Source organism: Hyperolius riggenbachi, chromosome 5, assembly GCF_040937935.1.
Source record: "Hyperolius riggenbachi isolate aHypRig1 chromosome 5, aHypRig1.pri, whole genome shotgun sequence".
In the NCBI taxonomy this organism is placed as follows: domain Eukaryota; kingdom Metazoa; phylum Chordata; class Amphibia; order Anura; family Hyperoliidae; genus Hyperolius; species Hyperolius riggenbachi.
In genome coordinates, this window is record NC_090650.1 from 281,386,690 (window position 1) to 281,401,013 (window position 14,324).

General features: G+C 43.5%; 1 protein-coding gene across 5 annotated transcripts in view; it reads right to left on the reverse strand.

Annotated features, from left to right (window-relative positions):
• Nucleotides 1-14,324, reverse strand: part of RIPOR2 (RHO family interacting cell polarization regulator 2) — a 237,940-nt gene that overhangs the window by 204,187 nt on the left and 19,429 nt on the right. The window lies entirely within an intron of this gene.

Consider the following 14,324-nt stretch of genomic DNA (forward strand, 5'->3'; position numbering starts at 1 on the left):
GTAAAACATTAGTAAGTATTACTAAAATTTTACTAAAACTATACCTAAGCCTACTCTCACACAGAACCCTCCCTGTACCTATCCCTAACCCCTAGACCCCCCTGGTGGTGCCTAACCCTAAGACCCCCCTGGTGGTGCCTAACCCTAAGACCCCCCTGGTGGTGCCTAACCCTAAGACCCCCCTGGTGGTGCCTAACCCTAAGACCCCCCTGGTGGTGCCTAACCCTAAGACCCCCCCCTAAGGGATAAAACTTTTAATAATGTTTTAATTAGTTAAATAAGATAAATATGTTTAGTATTTTTATAAACGTTATTCGGCACGGGTGCATTTTATAAAACGTAAATCACCACAAGCACAGTTATAAATCATTAAAAAATCTCCGGGCGCCGTTTGTAAACGTTATTTATCTCCCGCGCCCTTTTTTCCTGCTCGGCGCCCATTAAACGTTATTTATTATGAGAGTGAATGGCGGCGCCCTTTTTGTCCACTAGCTGCATGCATGTAAGAAAGCGCGGAAGAGCAGCCGCTTGCTCTCAGAGCGGGGCGGCTGCTTCCGCATCCAGCATGTCGGCGCAGCGTGGAGGAGCCGCCGCATGCCGCGTGAGCAGTGGTGAACGCGGAGAGGCCGCCGCGTGCAGTGCGGAGGCTCCCGTGGCGGACATCAGGGACAGTGCTGCTGTGGCTGGGACTCATACTCCACCAGCGTCGAGAGTGACACGCGCGCGCGCGCACTGAGGCAGAGAATATATGACAGTCAGAAGTGAGTCAGCTGACCAGGCTGGTTAGCTGACTCTGGCTCCACTCCTCATTGGTCCAGCACTTAGGGAGGTGCTGAAGAGAGGCCTGTGTATATATACTGCCGGCTGTTCAGTTGCTGGTTGTCTGGCGTTGCGAACACAACGTGGGAGCACTCAGACCCTTAGTCAGATCCTTAAGTGTGTCCCGGGACCAGCTGGAGCTGTAATCCTACACTTAGCTAGATTCTGTTGATAGCTTAAAGTACTAGTTTGATTGTGAGTATCTGTTATGACCCTTTGCCTGCCTGACTATCCTCCTGAACTCTGATCCTGTACCTCGATATTTCTGATACCCTGTTGCCGAACCCCGGCTCGTTCTTAAACTCTGCTTCTGCCTCCTGACTTTGTACCTCGATATTTCTGATACCCTGTTGCCGAACCCTGCCTGTACCTTAGACTCCGCCTCTGCCTTCTGAATCTGTACTTGATCTGTCCGTGTGTTTATGACCTGGCTTGTCCGACTTAGAGAACCGACCTTACTATTAGAGGCGGTTCCCCGTCCTGTTAGTGACACTTCCGCCTGAGTGTCACTCTCAGATAATCCTTCCTACTGTCAGCTTGACTCCTCCCGCTTTGGAGAGTTCAGGTCTTCGGAAGGAATCCGTGCAGTTCTCCTTACTGCTCTGAGGCCTAGTCCTCTAAGTGTTACTGTTACACCAAATCACTACACTCTACTCGGGTGTACAGAGGTTAGCTGGTATATTAGATTATCGGTGATACTGCAGATCACTTATAATCTGGTATATATCTGTATTCCCAGTGATACTGCAGATCACCGGTAATCAGATCCTCTCTGTGCTCCACCGTTCGTTACACTGCGCCCTTTTTTCCCGCTTCCATCCCAGACAAATGTGGAAAAATCTAAGGGATGGATTAATGAAAGCCTTAAAAAGGAGGAGCTGTCAGCCATACTATCTCAGGAAAAAGATATAAGTAGATAAATACTTGCTCTACTTACATAACATATGTATTGCACGGTCCACATTATGATTCCTGTGAATTTTATAAAGGAAAAAAGTAGAGAATCCTATTCTAGACAGTTTCCATATTTACTGTGTCTATTTTGAAGCCAGTCGTGATGTAATATCCGCCCTTAGTCTCCTCTGCCTGATTTGCCCGCCCTTCACTATAGAAAGTGCATTGTTTCAGCCTGGTGTGGGAGGGGAAAACAGGAGGGAAAGACGCTTCAGCCAATCAGGCTGCATTAGTTAAGTCTGAGGGGAAGTAGGGAAGCAAAAAAAAAAAAAAAAAAAAAAAAAAAAAAAAAAAAAAAAAAAAAAAAAAAAAAAAGACAACCTAGCATGCCATGCAACTTCTCTTTTGTGTACCAAATTTTCTGTGTACCAAATAAGAGTCATATAAACTGGGGAATGATAATTTATCAAGAAAAGCAATAGTGATTTTAACTTTTGGATTGCCTGATTAGCATCCTTATTACTTGTTTGCCAGATAAAAATAAAGAATTGATTTTTGATTTTATGCCCGACAGTTACCCTTTCAAAAACCGTGTAGAAAGGTATCATAAAAGAAAATGTTAATAGGCCCGAACTGATACAAAATTTTATGCCACTTGGCAGACCAAATCAGCAACTAAAACGTTATTTCCTAGAACTGGGTTTAAGCACTTGCCCTTTAAACAAATGCTTCTTCTCTCTTACCTTTATTTATTTATAGTGCAAATTTAGGTTATATAGAAAAAAATAAAAATAAACTTTAAGGACAACTGAAGTGAGAAGAATATGGAGGCTGCTATATTTATTTTCTTTTGAACCATACCAGTTGCCTGGCAGCCCTGCTGGTCTATTTGGCTGAATCACACCAGAAACACGCATGCAGCTAATCTCGTCAGATCTGACAATGTCAGAAACACCTGATCTGCATACTGTATGCTTGTTTAGGATCTAGGGCTAAAGTATTAGGGCTGGAACCCACAGGAGCGCTTTTGGCAGCGTTTTGGCAGCACTGCGATACGCTAGCAGTTTGCCAAAACGCTGGGCTAATGTTAATGGATGGGGCAACTTCCACAGGAGCGTTTGCGTTTCTCAGAAACGCAAACGCAGGACCTGCAGCATTTTGGGAGCGTTAGCTCTTCAATGTAAAGTATTGAACCGCTAGCGGAAACGCTCAGCAAAACCTAAACTGAGCGGTTTTGCTAGCGTTTTGCAGTTCAGCACACTGTAACAAAATGAAAAATAATTCACAGGACCAATCAGGATAAAAACGCAAGACGCAAAACGCTACGCACCCGCTGGGCAAAAAAATACAATGTTGCAAAACATGACCAAAAACGCACATGAATCCGCTTGCAAACCGCTCAGACAAAACGCTAGCGGTTGCGTTTTGCGTTTGCTGATTTCAGTGGGTTCCAGGCCTTAGGGAGGTAGAGAATCACTAGGACAGCCAGGCAACTGGGTTTCAAAGGAAATAAATATGACAGGCTCCATATTCCTCTCACTTCAGTTGTCCTTAAAGAAAACCAGGTAAGCAGGTAATAAGGACAATGAAGAGCCGCAGCAGTTTGGGTGTGGCGAAGGGCACCCATACAAATATTGTTTTTAGCAGGAAATGTGGGCACCTGCTATAAATATTTGTATGTGGCGGGTTTACGGCAAGTGGGGGTGGTGGTTAAGGTTATGTGTCTGTGGGGAATTTCAAAGCTGCTGACAGTCACTCAATTTGTCCAGTTGTGGAAAATACAATAGCTTTTTTTTTCTGTGTGGAGCTCCACTAACCCCCTCCCCCCCCCCCCCCCCCCAAAAGGCAAAGCCCACTGACAGATTGAAAATTGAATATAAATAAAGCATAGATGCACAGCCACGTATTGAATACCTGTTACATGTGACAAATGTGATTCCTGTTGCACTATTGCACTATAGCTTGCTTCCTTGCCACTAAATTCAGCTGGTGGGCAGGGCAATGAGGTGTGACTATATGATGACCGTGGGACACCCAATGCCAGACCAGGTTTCCCAGCATCCTAGTATAAACCAGGTGTCCCATGGGGAGATGTAGTGGATCTGGTCACAGAGAGCAGGGAGCATTTGTAAGATCATTATTTGGCAACATGGCAATAGAGAAAGAAGAAAGGAAAACATAGGTGCATATCAGCAGGGAAGCAGAGCTAAACAAGGTGTTTTTTCCCCCAATTTAACATTTTACAAAAAAAAAGTAATACATCTAATTTTATTGCAAAAGGATTTGTGCAGAATATACACTAGAATATTTTTGGGTGAATGTGGAATTTCACTTTAAGGTTGAAAAATCTAGTGCCCATGTAAAATTAAAACAAACAGCTGTGAAAAAGTCACGAATAAGACCAGCAGTTCAAGTCATTACAAGATATTATGATGTCATTTGAGTGCAGATGTTCCCTTGTGTGTAGAGGGAAATTGCCAGCTAATGGAAAATTAGTGTCATATGGCTATTCTGTGTCACTGGCATAAGGCAAGAGTGAAAAGATGTATACTCTTTTAAAGAAGACCTGTCATAACAGTTCTATTCAACGCCACACAGTGTCTAGTGTACACACAATGCCACTGCTGTTATGAAGCCGCTTTTACCCATGTTCCAGATTATAGGCAATCTGCAATTAAACAAAATACCCATTGGATGGTAAAATGCTATTATATGGCCCCCAAGATTTATACCTGGGCAAGCACCTAAGTGAGGAACAGGCATAGCACTGGAATGGAACCACTGTGCAGCTTATGAGTGACACAATGGCGCACTGCATCTACAAGCATAGATTACGTTTAGTAACAACTTGGGCAGATCATTTTTTTTCATAAAGAAAGCTGAAATCACATTGCCAAAGTTTACATACACACACACACACACACACACACACACACACACACACACACACACACACACACACACACACACACACACACACACACACACACACACACACACAACCAGGGATTTTAAAAATATTTTTACAAAATGTGTTGAGTTTGTATCTGTAGAAAAAGCAACAGGCTTGCCATAGAATTAGTAACAGCACAATGGCTATTGGGTGTATAGGTCTGTCGTGAACAGCAGCTGATCATCAATACAGATTTGCAATGCTTCCCAAGTTATGCAGCCAGTAAGGACCGGAGCACACTCGCTTTGCTCTGGAATTCAGGTGGCCATGAATGACAGATTCTCTGACGGCACACGTGCCCATGTTACTCCGGCAACCATGTGGGGCACGTGTATGGAAGGACAGAGCCCGGACCCAGCGGCGGACACAGACAGGTAAAGTATAGTGCACTGGGCACCAGGGGGCTTATTGGACATTAGGGGGGGACAGCGTCCGGCAAGGCGGTAGATGCGGTGTCACAAACTTCAGCAGGAAATGGGAAATTGGCTTGTGGTGCGTTAGCAGCTGACAGACCTCACTCAAATCAGATTTGATTAGAGAGAGATTTGTCTCTTTGTCAAATCAATCCATCATCACTAGAGGTTTATATTTTTGCAATAAAGTCATTCTTCAGTTTCAGCTGTGTTAGCATAGGCTATTTTCTCAGTTTATCAAAATGTGGCACTGGTTGCTCATAAGCTGTATTTCTTTTCCTCATATTACCTCAGTTAAGTCTTTTTTTCCACGAGCAGCTGATTTCACCACCAGTCACGAGCGGTGGATAGCCCACCATGCCCCCCACCATGGAGCTGCACCTGAAGACGGCGGTTTCTGTGCTTCAGCTGCAACATGAGACTTTTGTCCACCAGGTAATGCCACTGTGCTTCAAACACCACACGTGTGGCGATACCAAACATTACCATTTGGCCACTTACAATTGCAGCCAAATGGGGCTTAAGGCCGGCAGTCATGAGGCTTATTTGCAACTGTCCGTGAAAAAGAGGGCCAAGTCATTTCTAACAGTTTGTTTTCTTGTCCGCCAAGGAAAAAAGGATGCAAGGCCAAATCTGTACACATAACTGATTTTTGTGCACGTCATGAACTATGCTTTTAAAGGAAACAATGTACAGGTAAGTCCCCGGTTATCCAACAGGATAGGAACTGTAGGTTCGTTCTTAACTTAAATCTGCTCATAAATCGAAACACTGTGAAATCTCTGTCCCCAGTACCTCCATTGTCCCAATCTGTGTCACCTCTGCTACCCTGTGCCTTCAGTGCCCCCCTTTTTCGCATGGGAATGCTCGTATCTTTGAAACGAAGGTAAACATGGCTTGAAATAAATAGTTTCAATACCCCAAAGTAAAGCAGTAGGAGCAAAAACATGAATCTTACAAGATGAAGACAGACACTGGAATGTACAACTGAGCAGCACATAGAAAAAGGCCCATGTACTCCCCCAATTAATAATCTATAACCTTGCTCAAAGAAAATCTGTATTGGGGAAGGAAAAAAAAAAAAAAAAAAAAAAAAAAAAAAAAAAAAAAAAACACACGCACAAAAGTAAACATACCAGTGCGTTTGGGGGACATCTCCTATTCCCCTCTGTCACAATTTCGCCGCCGCATTAAGAGTAGTCAACCTACATTTCCGATCTTATTCAGAGGTACACACCTAGCCGCTCACTCCGCTCTTCCAATGAACTTCACCTAACCGCCCCCCGCATCACCCAGTCCCATGCACGCCTCCAGGACTTCTCAAGAGCTGCTCCAACACTATGGAACTCCCTACCTCCACCCATTAGGGCAGCCCCCTCCTTCAACATCTTCAAGAAAGCCCTCAAAACTCACCTTTTCACTCTGGCTTACTACCCCTCACAAGTGCTCTAAACCCACAGCTGAACTCTGGTCTCCTACCTCTCATGTCTCTACCTCTCCCTTTAGATTGTAAGCCTTTGGGCAGGTTCCTCCTCCTTTTGTTTCCAACCTGATCATGCACCTCCATTACTGTGAACCCATGCTAGGCATCTGAGTGAACCTAACTTGCCTAATCTCCATGCTCCATCCAGTGACTTACTAAGCATTACCTTGTACTCATACTGTGCTGCATGATCTGATGTTTCTTGTATTCAGGTATTGTCATTTTGCTGTATGTCACCCCTAAATATTGTATGTATCCCTATTTATTGTCCAGCGCTGCGTAATATGTTGGCGCTTTATAAATACAACAAATAAAAATAGTCAATTTTTTTTTTTAAAAGTTTGTTTATAAAGAAAATGGCCACGAAAAACCGAAAGTAGGTTGATGTACAGTATGTCCACACACAGAAAATACATCCATACACAAGTAGGCTGTATACAGCCTTCCTTTTGAATCTCAAGAGATCATTTGTGTGCTTACCTTCTTCCCCCTGCAGCTATCATCCACTGAAGAGCACCACCTTCAGTAAAGAATTAGCTCTTTATTGAAAAAGTCATAAAAAATGACAAGTCATCGATAAAAAATGGCTTTAGCGGCTGACAGCCCGCTGTTTCAAGCTCAGTAGCTCTTTTTCAAAGCCAGAAGCCATACAAACAAGTAGAGGAACAACTCCTCCTTAAATAGGAACTATACAAGTAATTAGCCAATCAATTTAAAATCTGGCTGGCCAATGAGAGCACTCAGGAGGGCTGTGGACCTGATGGGGAACTGAAAAGAATGACATCACCAAAAACACACCTCCCAGTCTTGCCAACGCCCAGCGCATGCGTATACAACCGTCCGCATGCGGAAAAACGTACGCATTATACGCGGAAAATCATCCAGACGGCAAAATCATACCTGCGTATAAGAAGGACCGTATGCGTAAAATTGTATGCGTCTGACGCGTAAAAACCGTACGCGTTTAACGCTGAAAATTTCACTAACATGCGTCAATATAGCCGCAAAGAAGATAGTAAGTGAAATTTAAAGATATAGCAGCGGTATACAAAAGTGCCTGGGGACCACCAAAAACGTCATCACAAACATGAAACGGTCACCACAACCAAGTGTGACAATATGCAATGACAACAAAAGGGTGTCCCCAGAGCAAACAACAACCGCCTATACTTACAAAGAGGCAAGATACCACACATCGCTATGCGTTCAGCAAGACACATGACGCATGTTAGTGAAATTTTCAGCGTTAAACGCGTACGGTTTTTACGCGTCAGACGCGTACAATTTTACGCATGCGGTCCTTCTTATACGCACGTATGATTTTGCCGTCTGGATGATTTTCCGCATATAATGCGTAAGTTTTTCCGCATGCGGACGGTTGTATACGCATGCGCTGGGCGTTGGCAAGACTGGGAGGTGTGTTTTTGGTGATGTCATTCTTTTCAGTTCCCCATCAGGTCCACAGCCCTCCTGAGTGCTCTCATTGGCCAGCCAGATTTTAAATTGATTGGCTAATTACTTGTATAGTTCCTATTTAAGGAGGAGTTGTTCCTCTACTTGTTTGTATGGCTTCTGGCTTTGAAAAAGAGCTACTGAGCTTGAAACAGCGGGCTGTCAGCCGCTAAAGCCATTTTTTATCGATGACTTGTCATTTTTTATGACTTTTTCAATAAAGAGATAATTATTTACTGAAGGTGGTGCCTGCTTCGTCTGGATCTGCATCTTTGGATCATTGGTACAGTGGTCTTAAAGCTACGGCACACCCCATATCCTTTTGCATGGGTGCTCCTCCACTTCTGTTTTTGATCCACTGAAGAGCGACAGGCTGATTGTTTCTTCCTGCAGACAGCTCTGTGTCTGTAATTCCTCAGCATGTGACAGCCCAGCTCCTTTCACAGCCTAACAGAGGACGATTTATCCAGCTTGTAAGGCAGCTCTCTTCTCTCACTGACGAGAGCAAAGAGGCTGCCTAAAGTAAATAACACACACGGGAGTGTGCATAGAGGGGGCATGCATAACAGATCAACAACACTGAAGAGTTGGCAGCCTTCCAGACACAGGGCGACAAAGCCGACAGGGGAAATGTAAGTTGATTTATTACAGAGAAGGTGATAGTAGACAGTGCTGCAGTAAGCCAGAGCACATAAGGATAGTAGAAAAAAGGATGACATGTTTGTTACAGAGTCTCTTTAAACACACTACAACTTTGCAGCACTTGTAAAACAAGGCACGGCAAGGCTTGATTAATGCAGTCCCTAGCTTCTGCAAATGAATGAAGGTTGGTCTTTTCAGTGGGATGGTCTAGTGTCTCTGTATCACACGTTGGAAGTATTTCATTATGACACCAAAAGCCATCAAGCGATCCACACACTAATGCGTCTCTAAACCCATGAAAAGCTCTCAATAGTTTTAAACAAACATCCTGTTCACTCTCGCTCCCTGATCTTCGGACACATTAAATTATACTGAGATCATGTCTGCTATGGGGAGGCCCAGCATTTTTTTTTTTTTATTATTCATTCCTGTGTATCTTGTTTTGCTAATTCAGTGGAAAATGCCAGATAATGCTCCGTCGCTCGTTCCATAATTAGACAGGCATTAAAGCTACCATTGTGCCATTGTTGTGATAGTGCTACCTATAAATTATTCACTCTATTGAAGTGCAATCTGCTGTGACGTTTTCAAGCAGGGCAAAGATGGAGCAAGAACATCAAGTGCACGTGTAACCATATCAGATTGCACCTCACACTGTTGCAAGTCATGAAGATGGCAATAATGCAGTAGTCAAAACTGACTTTTACTGATTTAAAGAGGAACTGTAGTCAAAACAACAATAAATGTGCTTATTTATCTTTTAAGCCCGTTACAATATTGGGCGCTAGGCCTTGGCCGCTACGCCTCTCACAACCCCCTCCCCCTGTCGCAATCGCCTGCACGGTCGGCCTGCATGCACACAGCCACTACACACGCCCGCACAACATAACAGCCGCGACGCGCACGCCACAACGGTCGAGACCACCTTCCTGTGCTGTCTAAAGTCCGCCCATGTGCCGCGCATGCGTGCTGGCCTAAATGCAGAGACGCAGGATTTTTTATATAGAACAATATTCATTAGTCAGTGTTTGCCTATAGTTAAATCTTTCCTCTTCCTGGTTTACATGCTGAAAGTTATCACAGGTCACTATATTAGTAGCGGCAGCTGAGCGCGATCAGTTGCATAACCCACGAATTATAATATGTGAACTGCAATGGAGATGAACATAGACTTTAATACAAAGCCTGCATGCAGCAAATTAGAACAACACGATCGGCTACAACGCAATACTGTGAACAGCCCCATTAAAAAAAAAAAAAAAAAAAAAAATGTATGGGCAGTGAGCGGACATATTGAATTATTCTGCAACTGCAGCACTGTGAACTAGCCCGAAGCCTCAGTGAGAGGGCGGGGCTACATGGCAATATATAGATATAGGAAGGGTTTCTGATGCTGAAACCAGGATATTTAACATAAAAAGTGTGTATCCCGAATACTTAACTGCATTCTACCATAAGGCGCCAAGGTTACTTTTTAGTATTCCACTGCTAGTCTCTCAAATTTTTACATAGTTAGGAACAGCTGTTGTATAAAAATATTACCATGGGTATGCAGACCATTTGATCGCCTGACATTCTGTGGGTGTGCCCTTATCTGTCAGAGTGTTCATCTTAACGCTTTATTGAAAATCATTAACACTGCAGATATAAGGCTACCAGTGCATATGCGAGAATTTATTAAATACCAGAAATATTTGGTAGGTCTTGTTAAAGATAAATTTACTTGAATGGAGTCTGAGTATTGCCGTATTGTACCCCCAGCAACAGTATAATGCTAGCCAGCCTGCTATAGAAATGGACAAGTCTTTTCTTTCTAGATGTGCATGAATTAGCCAAAGCAATGCATGGAATGAATAATGTGTGTGAATTAAACCAGGAGACAACAGCAGATAGCTACAACATGTATTTCAGAGATTTTGCAATGATTCATCAAGGTCTATTCAGGATAATGCAACCTGATCCAGCTTTAAACCATCACTGAGTTGGGTGGCAATTAATGCTGAATTTACAAAGGGGCTTCATGAATGGCCTCCTCAGTTCACAGCCATGGGAAACTGTTTCAAGAGCTTCTGCATGTCTGGATTTCTCTGTAAGGAGTTAGAAGAGTTGATTAGGAACCTCTTTCTTATTCAAGAATATTTTTTAACCTATCTGTGCAACTAAGATTTGACTAATGCGGGAGATAAAAGTTATAAAAAATGCGCAGCTTTGTTATTATTTATAAACTAGTGACCTTAGCCCGTTTAGAAACGGGCTAGGTCTGTCTTTACTTCGCTGCCCGCACGTGATGTGCACGCCCGCTGCACGCAAGCCCACATGCATGCTGCGCGCACACACGCCGGCCCTGCCCTCCCCCGGCAGTGTCTCTGCGTCTGTCCCTGCACATGCGCAGTGCTAAAAAGCACTGACATACGGACGGATGCAGCGACACTTGCCTTTTATTAGGTAGGATTCCAATCCCAAGTACACTAATTTTATATATGGGAAATGTATGGAATATGTAGATCAAATCACATGGAATACTGAATATTCAGAGCTCCATGCAACATAGAGGGGATAACCTGCTGAAAGTTCAGACCGCTTAACACCAAGACTAATGAGTCAATGGAGCGGATCCTCTTGACAGATCGGTCTATACTGGTTACACAGGGTGCCACAATGGGTGTAGAGGTTGTGAAGGGCTTACCCACTTCTGGATCTTGTAAGAACAGATGAGGCCTAGTTCCCAGTGAGGAGTTGCGTTGCAGAATAATTCTGCATAAACTCACTGTCCATACAATTCTATGAACCTGTTCAAAGTAACAGATCGAGGCATTCTAAATCGCTGCATGCAGGCTTTGCATTAAAGAGGGATTGTCAGCTACAAATTAAATTTCATTTACCTACTGCTCTGTGCTTAATATGCAGCCTGCAACCTTACCCTGCATTACAAACACTCCAATCTATTCAGAAATGTTTCTGCTGTAATAAATCTTATCTCAGTCAGCCTGGCTCTATTTTTGCCATTGCTAACAAGAAGGAAGCTTGTCATCATCCCTCCCACATTCCTGCTCCTCACCGATTGGCTATGGGGCAATTTAGTGAGCTGCTGAAATAATATCTATGCTGTGCTGTGCTCACATGGGATTACAAAGCTAGCTAGCTTTGACAGTGCAGTTTCTAGGAGAAAAAAAAAAAAAAGTAAGGGAGGAAATGACATCAGGGTTGTCTTCAGTCTGAGGGAATCAAGATGGAAAATGCTAGAACAGAATTCTCTTTATTTACTATATAAAATGTACTGAAATCAAAACATTGACAGTACAATTCATCTGTTATGTAAGTAGAATAAGTAGTTATCTACTTATGTGTTTTCTTCCTGGGATAGTATGGCTGTTCCTGCTACTTTAAAGTCTATGTCCAGTCTCCATTGCAGTTAACACACATTTTAACGCGGACATTATGCAACCAAACACTGTGAACCTAGCCGCAGAGACCTCTAAAAAAGTATCTATTGGCATAAAATAGTTTGGAATTTATTTAGTTTTTGTTTCAAGATCCAAGCACTTTGTCATTGCATAACACAACAAAATTACTTAGAGTACACATGTAGTGACAAAAACAGCCCCAAATGGTACCCAAACTTAACAGATAATCCAGAGACTTCCCCCATCCCCCTCCACCAGGCCGTTTCAGTGCTGTGTCTTCCCGAAAAACAGTGTTGACGGCTCGGACCTGTGCAGTAACATGGACCCGATTGTGATCAGATTTTTCCAAAGCCCGAGCGGGTCTGTGCTACTGTGCAGGTGTGGTGCTGGTGTGCTTGTTCACTTACAGGAGCACCGCCATAAAGCACCAGGGGGTCTCAGCATCCAAGAGGGGTCTGGAGAAGAACACAGAGCCTTCCCTCTCCCAAGGCAAGTAACTAACTTTAATCCTCACAGGTTTGCTTTAAACTAATAAGTACCGTATGTATACTTCCATATATAGTTATATCCTGCGGCTGGTTTTACACTGGAAACCAGCATCAGTGATGCGTCGCGCTCGACGCACCGCATCACCAAAAACAGGCCTTTAGGAAACACTGCGCTATTGCGTAGTGTTCACTGTCTGACCACCGGCCAAGCAGTAAGTGACGCAGGCTTGCTGCCACTTCCTGCTTAGTGTATGCAGAAGTGCATGGAAGCGTATTGTTAAAATACGCTTCCGCGCATCACATCGTTGTGGTGATTTTAACCATAGAGAAAAAAAAGTGTCTGGGCACCAATTTAGGTAATTAGACATTCCACCTTTTATTTCTTCCCAGCAACATCCACCATACAGCAAAAAGTGACTGCGGCCTGACAGCCATTTCACGAACACAGCTCGCTTCCTCAGAGACTACTTTTTCTAGAATCCACGCGTCGCCATAGACAAACATGACTTCCGGGCCAAAGCACCTCGCCACAGAATCCGCGCAGTAATTTAGTTCTGGTCCTGCGTAAATGCAGCGAAAACCTCATTTACGTTGCACTGTAACATTGCAGTATGAAAATCTCCATAGACTTTCATTGTACATTGTATTTTCTTTTCATTGTATTGTATTGTAAAATACCGCACCGTCTCGGTGTGAAAGGGCCCTGAGTAAGCAAATTACTGCCTGCTAAAATCAGTCAAAACTCTAGTTCTCCCTCATGTATTATATACATATGTGATACAAAAATAGAAAGATATTTTTTTTTCCTATTACAAGGATAATTATTGGCCAATCAAAATTGGATGCGAGTATGCACACTTTAGACTTAACAGTTGTTTGAAGTCTACAAAATGACCAATTAAATAGTAGTGTGCAAAAATTTCACAAAACGATTATTTAAAATACTTAAAAATCGGTGGCAAATGCCGGTCCGCCTTGCTGGATCTGAATGAACGACAATCATTTATTTCCAACAGTGTGTATGAATATCCTTAGTAAACAACCGGTATGTGCATGTGCAGAATCTATCCCCAAACTCTGACATCACTTCTCTATGAGCTCGCAATAGTCAAAATTGATTGTTCGCTTTACCATAAAACCGGTTGTTATAGGACGTCTGTCATTAACCTCCTTGGCGGTTATCCCGAGCTAGGGGCGTGGTGGACAACCGCAGCTAAGAACGGTGATCCCGACCTGTGCTCTGGGTAGCTGCCGGAGGCTGAATGCAGAGCAATGCGCGCAGCAGGAGCATTTTTACATACCTCCCGGGGATCCTGACGTCGGCTGGCATTCTTCTTTCTCTCCTCTGGGGCTCTGTTTCCTCCTGGTGAGATCGCAATTTCACTTTAGAGTTGCAGCGCCACCCGGAGGATGGAGGCTTAACTGCAGCGCTGAAGCCAGGGAGGTGAGTGATAGCTGGGCTGCTACAGATCTCCCTGGCAACATGATCTTTTCCAGGTTTTAGTGTCTGAAAGGGTGCAAAAAAATTGCACCGCTTTTAGACACTAAAATCCGGAAAGAATCAGAACGCCAAGGGGGTTAAGAGATTGGCATTCTAGTCAGTGATCGCTCATTAATCAGTTATTCCTAACTATTGTAATTGCAAGTGTGTACATAGATTTAGGATGCATACAAACATCCAATTTTGATTGGCCAATACACAGACCTTTACCTCAGTTATTTTATCATTACTTTAAATGTCAGTCAGCTGCAGTTTGAAGTGAATTGATCCGTTTT